General features: G+C 39.3%; 1 protein-coding gene across 1 annotated transcript in view; it reads left to right on the top strand.

Annotated features, from left to right (window-relative positions):
- The first annotated feature begins 58 nt into the window (after positions 1-58).
- The window catches only part of SOCS4 (suppressor of cytokine signaling 4), a 32,695-nt gene continuing 16,011 nt past the window's right edge, over positions 59-16,742 (top strand). Inside the window, exon 1 of the mRNA XM_020991298.2 lies at positions 59-239. The gene's annotated coding sequence lies outside the window, so the exon portion shown is untranslated. The remainder of the gene's footprint in view (positions 240-16,742) is intronic.

The following is a 16,742-nucleotide window of genomic DNA, read 5'->3' as shown; positions in this document are numbered from 1 at the left end:
ACCTAGCGGGCGGGCGGAAGAGGAGACGGCTCCAGCGGAGACGGAAACCGAACGAGAGCCCAGGGGAGCCAGTCTGAGGAGGTGGAGGAGGAGGGGTGCAGTCTGGGCGGGGCTGCACGAGGAGCCGGAGCGGCGGGCCTCCTTCTCCTCACCCCCCACCCCCAGTGGGCCGAGGGGCGAAGGGCTTCGGCGATGGAGGCGGCTCCTTGGACAGCTCGGGTCAAGCTACGCCGCGACAGGTAAGCGAGGGAGGGGAAGACGGGCGGCCGGGCTCCGGCTCCGGGGCTCCCCCACACCCAGCTCGTCTACCCAGGCAGCGACTGCCCCCAGACCTGGCCGCTGGAGAAGAAAGAGGTTCAACCCCCCCGATCCCCCGCAGAGTCCGGAGGGATAAAGGAGGAAAATTTTTTAAAAATACTTTTCCAGACAAGCGATTATGTTTGGGGTGAGTGGGGCGCGCCGCAGTGCTCATCCTCGCTTTGCTCCATTCAGATGTTCCTGACTGAAGGGGAACATTCCCCCGACTCCCGGTCCGCGCACCACAAAGAGCGAGCGCCTCGGTGCGCATCCCCTGGCAGCCTCGCTGCCGGCGCCGCGCGCCCCGTCCCCGTTCAGCTCCCAGCCCGGCGCTTCGGGTATTTTTCTTAATGACTCGCCCTACGTTCCCTCAGACAACTCCGTCATTTAAAGAAACACTACTTTGGATGCCTTGTGAAGTTTCGTTTATTCTCAATGGTACCTTAGCTTCCACCTTTAGCATAGCTAGCTTTTTATATAGCGCTTTACAAAGAGCTTTACATATGTTATCTCTTGTGATCTTCACCACAACCTTGTGGGCTTCTGATGCAATTCCTACCCCTAGTAAATTTTTTTAAATTTGTGAGATGCTTTAAAACAAATCATGATGTTCAGTATTTTTTTTTTAATCTGTTTGTCAAGTGACAACGAGTGGGGCTTTTACACATCTTAAAGCCTCAGTGACTGTGCTTGACAACCAACAGTGGTTAATTGTCAGTGAAATTGAGATTGTTGGGAAAATAACCTCATGTGTTCTGACAAAGTAGAGCTAACTAAAACAGTTCTGTAATTATTTAGGGACCACTAATGTAGTGAATAGAGACATATTAGATTACCTTATAATTAGTCCATTTTGTACTTCATTAATTAATTTGAGGTCCAAGAACCTTATTCCGTGGAATTACCATACTAGTTTTTGAAAAACTAAACTTTGTAGAAGATTTTGCATATTGGAAAACAATAGTTAGGAATTTTCCTACTAAGTGGATCAGATTTCTTTGTACTTTAAAAATGTTATCTTTTCTGTCCTCAGCTTTATCTCTGTATTGTAGAAGTTTATCCTTGACAAAGTTTTAAAAAGCAGGATTTAGACAATTTCTTTTGAAAGGTTGTTCTTGTTCATCATAATCTTAGTAATCTTTCAGTTCAGATATAGATTTTAAAACAGTGTTCCATTTAGCCCTTTTTGCAGATACATCAGGAAACTGATTTGCATGTTTGTATGTGGATTTGAGTTTTTTTGTTTGTTTGTTTTTTTGGAAGTAATTTTGGTACAGAAGTGATTGCATGAGTATAGGGAAACTCCCAGAAACTCCTTCCTACAGTTGGACAGCTTGTTCTGCAACATGTGGTTTTAGAGAACTAACCAGAGCCACGTTTGTAAGCTCACAGCTAAGATTTGTCCAAGGTATAACTTGAACCCAAGTCTTCCTAACTCTTAAGCCTAGTAAACTATTCACTATGCCATGTTGCTTTCAATGATTTGATTATTTGTTTTAATAAGTTATGGTAACTAAAATAATGTGAAATAATTTATGAGTAAACCATCTTCAACAAGTTAGCAAACAACTAGTGTCTTCTAAGTTTCTACTTTGTGCCAGGTATTAGGGGTGAAAAGATGAAAATTAAACAGCCTCTACCCTCAGGGAACTTACTGTTTAAGGAATAGATACATATATAAATAAATAGAAAATATAGACTAAATAATTTCGGGAGGCAAGGCTGGCAGCTGGGGGGGGCAGTCATTAGAGTCCCTTCCATCAAATCCAACCTCTTCATATTAGGGATGGGGAAATTGAGGCGCAAAGAGATTGTGATTTACCTATAGTCACGCAGTAGTAAGTATCTGAAGTAGGATTTGAACCCAGGTCTTTCTGATGCCAAGTCCAATATCCTAATACCAGACAACCTTCTAATTTTACAGATGAGGAAACTTAGGCCCAGGGAAGTTATTAAGTGACTTGTCCAAGGTCACACCAGTAGTATCAGCTGGGGTTTGAACCCAGCTTCTGTGACTCCAACAGCCAGTTTACCTTCCACTACACCAAGGCTACCTCTTGCCAAAGAAAAAGCTTAATATAGGAGAATTGAGCTGATTTGTGAAAGAAACTAAGGCTTCTAAGAAGCAAAAGCAAGAGGAGGTCCGTACCTGAGCTCAGAGGACCATTTGCATTAAGGCACAGAGATGGGAAAATGTAATGTCTTGTGTGAAGGAACACAAGTATCAAGTAAAGTTTAAGTAAAGGGACTAATATGTAATAAACTAGAATGTGAAAGGCTTTAATGACAAAAAAGGAGTTCATGTTTTATTCTAGCAGCAAGGGGAACCCACCAGAGCTTCTTGAGCGCGGAAGAGACAGGATCAGACTTGTGCTCTAAGAACATCACTTTGACTTTTAAAGAAAATGTTTTGTACAGGCTCTTCTTACTATATCACCTAGTCACTAGTGGAAAATGTAGAGTTTAGAGGCAAGAAGACCAATTAGGAGGTTATTACATTAATACAGGTGAGAGATGATAAACCACATAGTTGTGGCCTAAGTGAGGAGAAAGGATGTGAAGGTAGAATTGACAAAACTTGGCAATTGGTTAGATGGGAGGAGTGTGAAGTTGATCATTAGGAGTGTGAACGTGGGTACTTGATGATAACAACACCAGATATTTAAATTTTTTAGTTTAATTACTCGAATCAATCCAAAGAAACCTTTTTTTCTGCACTTGGAGGAAAAGCTACTGTTTGGTTTTTTGGTTTTGTTTTATTTTGTTTTAATATTAGATGAACACTTCAGTGATCTCTGTTAAATTCAAACACTAACATAACTTCTACCAGTTGATTAGCACAGCTTTCTTTTAAACAGTGTTAGCAAGCATGTGTTTCTTTTTTTTAATTTATGCCTTCCCTGGAATATATAATAGTTGGTATTGTGAATGTCTTTTTTCAAACAGCTACTAAGCCAGGGATGGGCATCCTGCAGCCTTGAGGCCACTTGTGGCCTTCGAGGTTCTTGGAAGAGGCCTTTTGACTGAGTCCAAGTTGTATAAACAAATCCTTTTATTAACTGTGAAGTTTGGATTCAGTCAAAGGGCTGCACTTGAGGACCTGGAGGGCCACATGTAGCCTAGAGACTTCAGGTTCCACACCCCTGAAGCCTTTCCATTGGTGTTTAACATAGGGGAATCAGCTGAAAATAAGCCGTATGTTAATTATAAAATGTTTATAAAGTAGTTATATTGATATGAGATATATTGTGTAAACCGATATGTGAAGGACCTGTGATTTCATCTGTATGGGAACTCCATCTATTGAAGCAGACCTAGAGATTACAACACCTATAAGTTATTTGTTCTGTGACCTTAGACTGAATCCTAAAGCTCATGTAAGCTGTTCCTCTAGGGCAGCAGCATGAAAGGTTTTGGAAAAAACTGCAAGTATAATCCATTACCAAAAAACAATTCAGTGTATGGTGGGACTGTATCATTATCCTAATATTTCAAAGAAGAGCTTTATGAAATCTTTCAATATGAAGTCATCTGACAGGTATTTGTGTTTTTTCTGCCAATCAATGGGCATGTGAGCTTCTTGAGGCCAAGGATGGTGTTTTTGCCTTTCTTTGTATCCTCAGTGCTTAGGACAGTGCCTGGAAAGTAATATGTACTTAATAAGTACTTGTTGGTTAATCTTTGGGAATAAAGAGGTCAGTTCATTAAAATGGTTACCAGATCAGCAGATTCTAACGGAAAGTGTAATAGTTAGAGCAGGAAGAGAATATGGTGACAGCTGAGGAAGTATACTTAAAAATAACACTATAGATAATTTGAAGAAAATGTGCAGGTTTCATTATCTCTTAATTGCCACATTAGAGTGGCAAAAGACCATCAGATGGTCTTCTCTCAGCCCTCATTCTTTTTGACCTTTCTATTACATTTGACCCTATTGACCACCCTCTCCTCCTGGTTTCTCTCTCTTCTTTGGGTTTTTATGACACTGCTCTTTACAGGCTGCCCTCCTACCTGTCTTAGTACTAACCCAGGCTCCTTTGCCATATTGCTGTGATTGCTGTGGATGTTTCCACATTACTAGATTGTGAGCTCCTTGAGGGCAGGAACTGTCTTCTGCCTTTTTGTATCCCCAGCCTGGACACTTCCTCAAAATGGAGGTTCTAAGAGGAGTTGATCAGTCAGAGGAAGAAACCATTGGGTCAGAGGAATCTTCCAGAGTGAGAAGGGTTCTGGGACATGGGAGAGAACTTCCAGAGTCAGAAGCAGAACCCAAAAAGGAATGCATTACTTCTTTTGTAGTACTCTGTGGTCCAGCTAAACTGGCATTCTCTTTCTTCCATCCAGCACTCCATCTCACATCTCCTATCTCTAGTTGGTGACTTTGCACTGGCTGTCCTCTATGCCTTAAATGCACTCCTACCTCAAAGTTCAAGCTTGCCCCGTTTTCCACATAAAGATTTTCTTGGTCCCCCCAAATACTAGTGTTCTTTCTGAAACTACCTTGTATTTTTAAAATGTTTTCTCTACTTATTCTACACACACACAAACTTGTTTTCTGTCCTTGAAAGCAGGAAGTCATTTTGTTCTTTTGTATCCCCAGCACCTAACATTTCCTGCTGATAGCTGATGCTTAATAAATGTTTATTAATTGACTGATAACATTACCTATACAATTCTAGATTTCAGGAGAGGAAGAGAGAAGATATTTTAGTGTTAGTTTTCTTCTAGTCATGTGTCCTGTAGTGTTTCCACCTGGGCAGTTTATTTCCAGGGAAATCTCTTGAACAACTTTGAGAGATTCTGCAGTTTTATTCTATCTCCAGAGTGGCATGGAATCCTCAGAGGCCTCATGAAATAAAAACTAGAATTCCTGACCTGTCTTAGGTTTGCCAAAGATATATCAAATTTGTTTCAAGTTCAGTAGGTAAAATTTGGGGAAAGTTGCTCTAGTAACTATGTCATCTTAATTGCCTATCGTATTCAAACATTAAATACCTTCTGTATGCAAAGCATTATGCCCCTCATCACAGTAAGTGTATTCTGGAAGATGAGTTGTAATTTTCCAACTCTTTTGCAGTTTCCTTAAAGATATGTTATGATGGATAATATTACCAGTGTGCAGTGTGAGCATCTGCTTTCACTTTTCATTGTTCCTGTTATAGAGATGGCTGTCCCCAAAGCTTTAGTAATTTAAGTTAGTTTTCAGATGTCTTAAACCTGCTTGACACTTCTCATTATGCATGGGGGGATGTGCGTGTACTCTTCTTATTGCTTGTATTTTTGAATTCTTACTATATATTTGTGCTTCTAGGTTTGATTACAGTACAGGGAATAGAGATCACATAAAACATGGGACTTAAGTGTTCTGTGGAAATTCATCCCAGTGTCTTCTGGGATTTGTGTTTGTCCAGCAATTGGCTAATGTATAAGAGCAAATTAATAGACTGTGCCAGAATGACCATTCTATACCAACCAAATGGTCTGTTTATTTAACTGATGTCCCCATTATGGGTGTTAACATGTTAAAACTCTATTTGCTGAACTTGGCAAAGTATTAATGGTATTTAATATATAAGATGGAGTCAGTTACTGTCTTGGCAGCATTGTAAATAAGATGGAGAATGGTATCACTAATTCTCTAAATTTGAGGAATTAATTTCTAAAGTGAATTTATGGCTTGATTCATGAATTGATTAAATTAAAAAGAAATCAACTTCTCAGGAATTACAGAGTTAGAAGTCCTAATTTTGTTAGGATTCTCTTTGTGGCATGTTGTTCCAGGAGTAGAAATTCCTGGAGAATAATAAGGACTTCTGGATGTCAAACTACATCCTTTTGTTTATTTCTTATAAAATTTCTTATTTCCAAGGTAAGCAGAGCGGCTTATAAAAAGAGGTAAAAGAAAAGGTGTATGATTGCTATCCCCCTAAATGTTTGGGGGCAGTGGTCTTGAGGACAAGGGAATTGCCTAAAAATAAAGAGTTTTTTCTAGGGATATAAAAATTTGCTCTTGGCAAGGGAATCATCACCATAAATGTTTCCTAGATAGAATTATGTGTTTTGGTGAAGAAATTCTGGAACAGCAACAATCTTTCCTCAGCTTCTCTCTTTATTTTTACTTCTCCTACAACTTTTATGTTAAGAAAATAATCTTTTGAACATGGTGATCTCTTCAAAGTAAACAGAAACTGAGAAATGGTTAAAATACTATATAATGACATTTAGCATATGTGTATAAATATATATATACTATATTATAGTTAAACTTCTGAGCATACCTGATACTTTTAAATTTTATTTTTAGAATATACTATATCATGAAATACTTACGTCAAATATAATCAGCAACCAGTACCCTTAAATTTTCCATACTTCCAAGATTTTATTAAAAGTTTTTATCCTTGTTAGAAAAAGTTACCTCTCATCCATTATGTTGATATTTGTAAAAATCCAGCCATCCTTCTTTTCATAACTAGCCTACTCTTCAACTGACTTCTACTTTTCATCTGTTGAGCTCATGTAATATCACTGCACTTTAGTATTAGCTTAAGCATGCCTTATCTTCCTGGAAGCTTTCCCTCATCCCTCTAGTAGCTGCTTGAGGAGAGAAGAAAAGGTTTGAAATAACCTCTGTGAGAGAGTACAAGGATGTGTAATTTCATTTGCACAGGAAATTCCCACTGAAGAAACTCCCTCTACTTCTACAATTGCCCCACCCCTTAAAGAGTTGGTTGCAGCACCAAGAGGTTGTGACTTGTCCAATGTGTGCCAGAAGTGAGACTTGATCCCAAGTCTTCCTAACTTTAAGGCTGGCTCTCTGTCTTCTATGCCAGTGCCTCTTATTCAGAAAATCAATGAGGAAGGAGTAGAAGAACTGCCTTGCTAAGAGGAGGGGGCCAGTTTCAATTAGATTACCATAGGCCTTGTCATCAAGTTTGGAAATGACTTCCTCCAGCAACATTCAGCATCATTTAAGTGGGATTGGAGGGATTATTAAATGATAGAAGTAATTCAGGGTTGCAGTTTGATAGAGTATGAGCCAGGTGACTGGACAGGGGAACAAGAGAGTCAGGAATAGAAGTCAATATGACATTGAACTCTTTGATTTTATGATCAAGATTGTTAAGAGAGAGAAGAGTGATACCAAAGCTATAGCAATAGTTTGGGAGAATACTGAGGTGGAGAAAGATAGGAGATCAAGCACATTAAAAGAATAAATTTAGAAGGAATGAAGGATAAGGAGAAATGGAACAAAGAATTTTAGAATTCTTGATCATAGAAGTAGAAACTTGTTAGTGAGTTCAGTGGTATGACTATCCCTGTGTGTAGCCAAGGTGGAGTAAAGGAATAGGTCATGGGGATTGAATTAATCAGAAAGCAGAGTGTTTGAGGTGGTACATTGAAGTCCTCTAGTAAAAGGACAAGGATTAGTGTGTTGAGGAAGAATGTGATCCAGGTACATAACTCCTTGAGGGAAGAGAAAGAAATGACCTGGGAGCCAATAGATAACTGCCACCAGGATCTGATTGGGCAACATATCTGGATAGAATAGACCTTAAAGAAGGAGAAGTTGCTGAGTGATGTTGGCAGGGGCAGTAGCAATGAGGTATAAAGAGTATACAGACTAACCCTGATGTTAGCCTGGTATGTCAGAGGACAGAGAAAGATGCAACCACTTCTGGAAAAGAAGGCCAGGAAGAGAATGTCTTCTGACAAAAGCCAAGTCTCCATGAAGGCTGGATGATGGGAAGAGCAATGAGGGAGCATTTAACAATAGAATGATGATCCCATTGGGCACAGTGGAAGGGGTTGAGCAGTGCTGGATTGAGATTTAGGAGGCATAGGAAGGTATCAGGTGAATGGGATTGAAAGAATAGGAAGCAATATCTAAGGACATTGGGCTTTTACTGGGCTTTTAACTCATGTACCCGGGAATTCTCTATCATTCAAATTGTTTCCATGTAGCTCTTGTCTATAACTTTCTATAAATCTTCCATAGGGGATCTGCTTAAGACCTCAGTGGCTTTCCTCTATGTCTCTGGACGTTACGTGAGTACCATTGCAGCACAGTGATTGTGCCTTTTGTTTCATGAATGATCTTTTCTGGTGATACACTTTTAATATCTTTTATGCAGTTTTGCTGATGAAAAGTCTTTCTCTTGAATCTTTTAGGGCTTCTTTTGTGACTTTATCATAGACATGAAAGACAATTTGTTTGATGAAAGCTTTTAAGACAGTGTTCTGCTCCATGGGATCAAATTTTTATAGTCACACAATGAGAACAGTGGAATCTTGCGTTCAGTATGGTGCAGTCAAAAATTGCTAAGTGTAGAGTCAGAGGACATGGGTATTCCAGTCTCAGGTCTGCCACTTCTTACCTGTGTAACCTTGGGCAAGTCATTTGACCTCTCCTGGCCTCGTTTTCCTCATCCGTAAAATGAAAGGGTTTGATTAAATGGCCTCTAAGGTTTTCTAGTCCTAAATCTATGATCCTTTCATATGTAACTTTTAGTCAGTTTTGTTCCTGCAAAGATGTGGTCTGCTAGAAAAAGCTTTTTGACAAGATGCAAGACTCACTGGAAAGCACAGGAATAAACAGGGCTTTCTTTAAAATGATAGGTAGTTTCTATCTAAAACCAAGTACCAATATTATCTGTATTAGAGATGAATTAGAGACCTTTCCAACAAGATCAGGGGTAAAGCAAAGGTCTTTTATCATTCTCACGATCCATTATAGTATTAGAAATGCTAGCGATAGCAGTGACAAAAGAAAGAAAATTGCAGCATATAAAATAAAATATTACTACCAAAATCCAACAGGAAGACAAAATTCCATTTAAAATAACTATAGATAGTAGAAAATACTTGAAAGTGTACCCGTGAAGATATACACAGGAACTGTGTCAACACAGTTACAAAACTTTCTTTACACAAAGACAAAACTAAATAATTAGAGAAATATTAGTTGCTCATGGCAGGCCAAGCTAATATAGTAAAAATAACAATACTACCTAAATTAATATACTTATTCAGTGCCATGACAATCAAACTGCCAAAGGATTACTTTATAGAATTATGGGGGGGGATAATATTCATCTAAGAAGGAGCAGAAGGTCAAGAATATCAAGGGAATTTATGGGGGGGGAAATATGAAGGAAAGGGACCTGGCAGTATCAGATTTCATACTGTACTACAAAATAGTTATCATTAAAACAGTTTGGTACTGGATAAGAAATAGAAAGGTTGATCTGTGGAACAGATTACATATACAATATACAAAAGCAGATGAGCACAGTAATGCCTTATGTTTGGTCAACTCTAAGATCCTGGAGCAAGAACACACTATTTAACAAAAACTGTTGGAAAAACTAGAAAGCAGCTTAACATAAAGTAGGTATAGATTTAACATTTCACTGTATACCAAGACGAGCCCCAAATGGGAACATGAAGATGCGTAAAGGCTAACATTGTAAACAAATTAGAGAAGCAAGGAAGAAGTTACCTGTCAGACACATGGAAAAGGCAAGAGTTCATGACCAAAGAAAAGACAAAGGTTTACAGGAATTAAAATGGACAATTAAGATTACATAAAATCTAAAAGGTAGTACAGGCAGTAGAGAGACTTCCAGGAGCCAAGATGGCAGAGTAAGCCATAAATCACTGTGACCCTCCCATATTTACCTTCAAACAACCATGAAATAAAGCCCCCAAACAAATCCTGGAATAGCAGAACCAGCAAAAAGACAGCAAAACAATCTTTTAGCTCAAGAAACTTGGAAAATCAGCAGATAAGGTCTGTCTCACTCAGGTAAAAGGGGAGTGTAGTCCAGGACAGGAAGCATCCCAGGAAGCCCCACCTCAGCAAATCAGCAGGATATCCTGAGCCCCAGTGTGGGGGAGCAGGCAAATGCCAGCAGCAGGACCCCAAACATGCCTCAGCATAGCAAGGGAAACGAACAGAATCCAGCTCTGAGCACTGTCATGTGCTTCAGCCTAGCCCTGGGCACCAGCCAGACTGCCACGTGATTTAATGTAGCCCCCGGGAAATGCAGAAATACCCCACCAGCCTCAGCATGCACCGGATACCAGCACTAGGACCCCGACTCAACACCAGGTAAGCTGCCAGACCCCTAAGGCCTCCAGCAGTGTTAGCCACTTTCACATTACCCTCTCAAGGAAGCACCAGACAGGAGGGTCTCCTGTGGACCTCAGGACAACAGCAGTGGAGCACCAGATACAGCCACGGCCTGCTTCCCCTGGCACAAGAAACCTGACACAGTGCCCCTCCTAACCTGGGAGCAGAGCTCAAATTTAAAAGAATGGGAAAAGGCCAAAAAAGATTATCAAAAAAGAATGTGACCAGAGAACGTTATTATGGTGAAAGAGAAGATCAAGACACAAACTCAGAAGATGACAGCAATGCCAAAACACCAGTGGGCAAAACCACAAACAAAAATGGGAAGTGGTCTCAAGCCCAGAAAGAACTCATGGAAGAGCTCACTTGAGAGGACTTAAAAATCATATAACAGAGGTAGAAGAAAAATTGGGAAAAGACATGAGAGTGATGCAGAAGAATTATGAACAAAGGGTCAACAGCTTAGAAAAAGAAAACAGCTGCTTAAAAAGTAGAATTGGCCAAATGGAAAAGGAAGTACAAACACTGAGGAAAACAACTCCTTAAAAGTTAGAATTGGGCAAGTGGAAATTAATGACTCTATGAGATATCAGGAATAAATCAAATTCAAAAGAATGGGAAAAAAAAGATAGAAGAAAATGTAAAATACTCCATGGGGAAAACAACTGACATGGAAAATAGATTCAGGACAGACAGTGTCAGAATTATTAAACTACCTGAAAGCCATAATCAAAAGGAGGACCTGGACAGCATCTTTTAAGAAATTATCAAGGAAAACTGCTGTGATATCCTGGAACCAGAAGGCAAAATAGGCATTGGAAGAATCCACCTCTTACCTCAGAAAAGAGATCCCCGAAACTCCAAGGAACATTATACCCAAATTTCAGAACTATCAGGTCAAGGAAAAAATGCTGTAAGTGCCCAGAAAGAAACAATTCAAGTATTAGGGAGCCACAATTAGGATTTAACAGCTGCAACATTAGAGGATCTGAGGTCATACAACATGATATTCCTGAAGGCAAAGGACCTAGTACTGACTACAACCAAGAATCACCCACCTGGCTAAATTAAGCATAATACTTCAAGGGGGGGAAATGGTCATTCAGTGGAATAGAAGGATTTCAAGCTTTCATAAGGAGAAGACTAGAATTAAACAAAACATTTGCTCTTTAATATCAAGACCCACAAGAAGCCTAAAAAAGCAAAAGGGGAAAAGAAAATATATGAGGGATTCAGTGGAACTGAAATGTTTGCATCCCTGTATGAAAAGATGATACTTGTAATTCTTTAAAAATTGTACCACTAATAGTACAGCTAAAAGGAATGTACATAGAGGGACAGGCATAAGGTAAATTTGAGAGAATAACAAAAAAACAAGGGAAGAGATAAAATGGGGTAAATTATTTCACATGAAGAGGCATGAAAAAAACTATTACAGTGGAGGGAAAGGTGGGAAGATGGGCTATAGGCATCACTTGAACCTCACTCTCATCAGTATCGGCTCAAAGAGGGAATAATATACGCAATCTGGTGAGTGTAGAAATCTATGTTGCTCAACATGAAAGTAGGAAGGGAGGAGATTAAGTAAAGGGGTGGAGAGGACTGACAGAAGAGAGGGCAGACCATGGGAGGAGGTAGACAGAAGCAAAACACTGTTGAGGAAGGGGAAGGGTAAAAGGAAGGAGGACAAACAGGAGGAGAAATAGGATGGAGAAAAAAATACAGTTAGTAATCATAACTCGGAATGTGAATGGGATTAATTCTCCTATAAAATGGAAGCAAATAACAGAGTGGATCAAAAACCAGAATCCTACAATGTGGTGTTCACATGAAACACACTTGAAGCATGGAGACACACACGCAGAGTAAAGATAAGGGGTCTAGAAAAGAATCTGTTATGCTTCAGCTGAAGTGAAAAAAGCAGGGGTAACAATCCTAATCTTAGATGAAGCAAAAGGAAAAATAGACCTGAAAGAAAACTATATGTTGCTAAAAGATGCCATAGACAGTGAAGTAACTTAAGTAATAAACATATATGCACCAAATGGTATCAATACCGGATCTCAAACTATGTTATAAAGCAGTAATTATCAAAACTATATGGTACTGGGTAAGAAACAGAGTGATGGATCAGTGGAATACATTAGGTACATAAGACACAGTAGTAAATTACCATTGTAACCTAGTGTTTGATAAACCCAAAGACCCCAGCCTTTGGAACAAGAACTGACTATTTGACAAAAACTGCTGGGAAAACTGGAAAACAATAAGGCACAAACTAGGTATTGACCAGTGTCTCACACAAGATAAGGTCAAAATGGGTACATGATTTAGACATAAAGGGTAACATCATAAGTAAATTAGAAGAGCAAGGAATAGTCTACCTATCAGATCTATAGAGAAGGGAAGAATTCATGATCAAGAGAAAGAGAGCATTACAAACTATAAAATAGATAATATGATTATATTAAATTTAAAAGCCTTTGCACAGGGGCAGAGCTAAGATGGCAGAGTAAAAGCAGTGACTTGCTTGAGCTCTCCCCCAAACCCCTCCAAATACCTGGAAAAAATGGCTCTAAAGAAATTCTAGAGCAGCAGAACCCACAAAAAGACAGAGTGAAACAAATTTCCAGCCCAAGACAACCTGGATGGTTGATTAGAAAGGTCTGTCATGCCAGGCTGGGAGAGAAACACAGTTCAGCATGGGCGCACAGTCAAAGTCCAGGCCTCAGCAAACCTGGAGCAGGCCTCAGGGGACTGAATCACAGGCAGCTCTAGAGGTTTCCAGACTTCTCGACTCACAGACACCAAAGACAACTTATCAGGACAGTGAGAAAGGTCTGTGACTGTGGTGAGAGAGAAGCTAGGTCCCAGCCCTAATCCTGGGGCAGCAGCTGCTCCCAGAGCTTCCAACCCACAAACTGAAGGGGAATCAAGTGGCTGATCAGAGTGGGATTACAGGGATCTCTTTGCTAGTGCTGAGGCAGTATTCTCTTACATTGTCTGTGCTTGGATCTGAGTCACAGTTCTGGGTGGTGATCCTGGGGCAAGGAGGAGTGTTGGCATGGTAGAGCTTGTGGCAGTGATGGAAAGGGAATACTCTTCATAGTTCCAAGGCAGAAAAGAGTGTTTGTGGTCACTCATAGACCTGAGTATAGGCCACGAAAGGAGTAAACGCCTCGCCCTTCATCATACCACCTTGGAAGAACTGAAAACTTACAGGTCTCTAGAAATATCTCTGAAAACAGCTGCACAAAACCCCCAAAGCTTGGGACAGTACATTCTCCACATTGGAAACAGACCCCTACCTTAACAAAGAGTTTAAAATTCAAGTAATTGGCTGGGATCATGAGCAAACTTTGCAAAAAAAAAAAAGAAGTCAGACTATAGAATCTTTCTTTGGTGACAAAAAAGATCAAAACGTGCAAGCAGAAGAAGACAACAAAATCAAAGCTCCTACATCCAAAGCCTCCAAGAAAAATATGAATCAGTCCCAGGCCATGGAAGAGCTCAAAAAGGAGTTTTAGAAACAAGTAAGAGAAGTAGAGGAAAAACTGGGAAGAGAAGTGAGAGTGAAGTAAGTCAACAGCTTGCTAAAGAAAACCCAAAAAAATGCTGAAGAAAATAACACCTTAAAAAGTAACCTAATCCAAATGGCAGAAGAGATCCAAAAAAGCCAATGAGGAGAAGAATGCCTTAAAAAAAAGCCTTTGCCCAAACAAAACTGATGCAACCAAGATTAGAAGGAGAGCAGAAAGCTAGGAAACAACCTTTACAGCAAGTGTCTCTGGTAAACGCCTCATTTCTCAAATATATAGAGAACTGAGCCAAATTTATAAGAATGCTAGCCATTCCCCAATTAGTTTTTAGATATAGTGAGCTACCTATAGGCATGTGAAGAAGTGCTCTAAATCATTTTTGATTAGAGAAATGCACATTAAAACAACTCTGAGGTTCCACTTCACACTTATATTTGGCTAATATGACAAAAAAAGGAAAATGATAAGTGTTGGAGAAGATGTGGGAGAATTGGGACACTAATGTACTGTTGGTGGAGGTGTGAACTGTCCAATGTTCTGGAGTACAATTTGGAACTATGCCCAAAGGGCAACCAAATTGCACATACTCTTTGATCCAGCAATACCACTACTAGGTCTGTATCCCAAAGAGATCATGAAAAAGGGAAAAGGACCTACATGTGCAAAAATTTTTATAGGAGCCCTTTACATGGTGGCAAAATATTGGAAGTTGAGGGGATGCCCATTAATTGGGGAATGGCTGAACAAGCTTTGGTATATGAATGTAATGGAATACTATTGTGCAATAAGAAATGTTGAACAGGCAGATTTCAGAAAAACCTGGAAAGACTTGTATGCACTGATGGAAAGTGAAATGAGAAGAACCAGGATAACATTGTACACAGTATCAGCAACATTGCGTGATGGTTGGTTATGAATAACTCAGCTCCAATGATTGAAGACAAGTACAAAGGACTCAGGAAGGAAAATGCTGTCTACATCCAGATAAAGAACTGATGCACTCTGAATGCAGATCGAAGCATACTTTTTTTACTTTATTCTTTTTTATGGGTTTTTTTTTTACTTTTGATCTGTCTCTTCTTTCACAACAGTGACTAATATAGAAGTATGCTTTACATGATAGCACATATATGACTCGTGTCAAATTGCCTACAATTTTAGGAAGAGAGGAAGGGAGAGAGGGAGAAAAATTTGAAACTCAAAATCTTGTAAAAATAAATGCTAAAAATTGTCTTGACATGTAATTGGGGGGATACTATTTTTAAGAATGAAGCAATTAAAAAAAAAAGGTAGTGTATAGGCAAAACCAATGCAGCCAAAATTGGAAGAAAAATGGGAAATTGGAGGGAAAATCTTTACAAGTGTCTGAGAAAGGTCCCATTTTTAAAATTTATAGAGAACTGAGTCAAATTTACAAGAATAAGAGCCATCCGCCAATTGATAAACAGTTAAAAGTTATGAATAGACAGTTTTCAGAAGAAGAAATCCAATGTATCAATAGCCATATGACATGCTCTAAATCACTAACAATTAGAGAGATGCAAATTAAAACTCTGGGGTGCCACCTCACATCCATCAGATTGGCAAAGTTGACCAAAAAAGTTGAATGACAAATGCCAGAGGAGCTATGGGAAAACAAGTACATTATTGCACTGTTGGTGAAACTGAAGTGATCCAGAAATTCTAGAAAGCGATTTGGAACTATGCCAAAAAGCATTTAAGCTATGAGTAATACTCTTTAATCCAGCAATACTGCTACTGAATCTTGACCCCCAAAGAGATCAAAGAAAGAGGAAAAAGATCCATGTATACAAAAATATTTTTATCTGTTCTTTTCATGATGGCAGAAAACTAGAAACTAAAGGGGTCCCCATCAGGGAATGGCTGAACAAGTTGTAATATATGATTATAATGGATTATTGTGCTATAAGAAATGATGGAAATGGTTTCAGAGAAACCTGGGAAGACTTGTATGAATCCATGTACAGTGAAGTGAGCAGAACTGGGATAACAACCATATTGTGGAGGACTTAGGACCTCTGATCAGAGTAATGACCAACCACAATTCCAGAAGAATTATGAAACATGCTACCCCACCACCAGAGAGTGGACTCAGACTATAAATTTCAGCTTCCTGCTCCCTTCCCCTTTGGGGTATGGTTAATGAAGGAATTTTTTTGCTTGACTATAAATATTTGTGACAGGTTTTATTTTTATCTCCCCCCCCACCCCCCGGTTTGGTAAAAGGGGAAGTAGGAAGAAGAGAATTTGGAGCTTAAAATAAAATTGAATTTTTGTTTTGTTTTGTTTTTAATTTAAACATTAGCAAAGGAATCAAATGCATAGACATTGTTGTCTAGGAACAAACCAAGGAAATCAGAATGTAAGCTGTCTTCTTAATATCCTACTTAATTCAGTGAATTTTCTTAATACTTCAATACTTTGGTTGACCTATGACCTTATCAGTGCCTGTATTTCGTTCATTAGTAGAGATCCCAATGCTTTCATACCTTCTCATTCTGTGCAATTCTTGTTCATCTTCTATCAATCCCACACAAAGAATCTACCCAGCTTGCTGGAGACCTTACTGTAAGTCTTTTTATATTTTGTGGGTAACAGTGAGGATATTTGAGGTATCCTTTTATTATCCCCAGCTCTCACCACATGATCAGCCTACCTTCTTTTCTGAGCACCCATTTCCTTGATAATGTGAAATCACTATCACTTTGCTCATTTCTTTCAATAGCATGTTTATTTGGGCATGTTATCGT

This window comes from Phascolarctos cinereus, unplaced genomic scaffold (assembly GCF_003287225.1).
Source record: "Phascolarctos cinereus isolate Bilbo 61053 unplaced genomic scaffold, phaCin_HiC Scaffold_2;HRSCAF=192, whole genome shotgun sequence".
NCBI lineage: Eukaryota > Metazoa > Chordata > Mammalia > Diprotodontia > Phascolarctidae > Phascolarctos > Phascolarctos cinereus.
The sequence above is the reverse complement of the archived record's forward strand: the minus strand, read 5'-3'. Positions and strand labels throughout refer to the sequence as shown.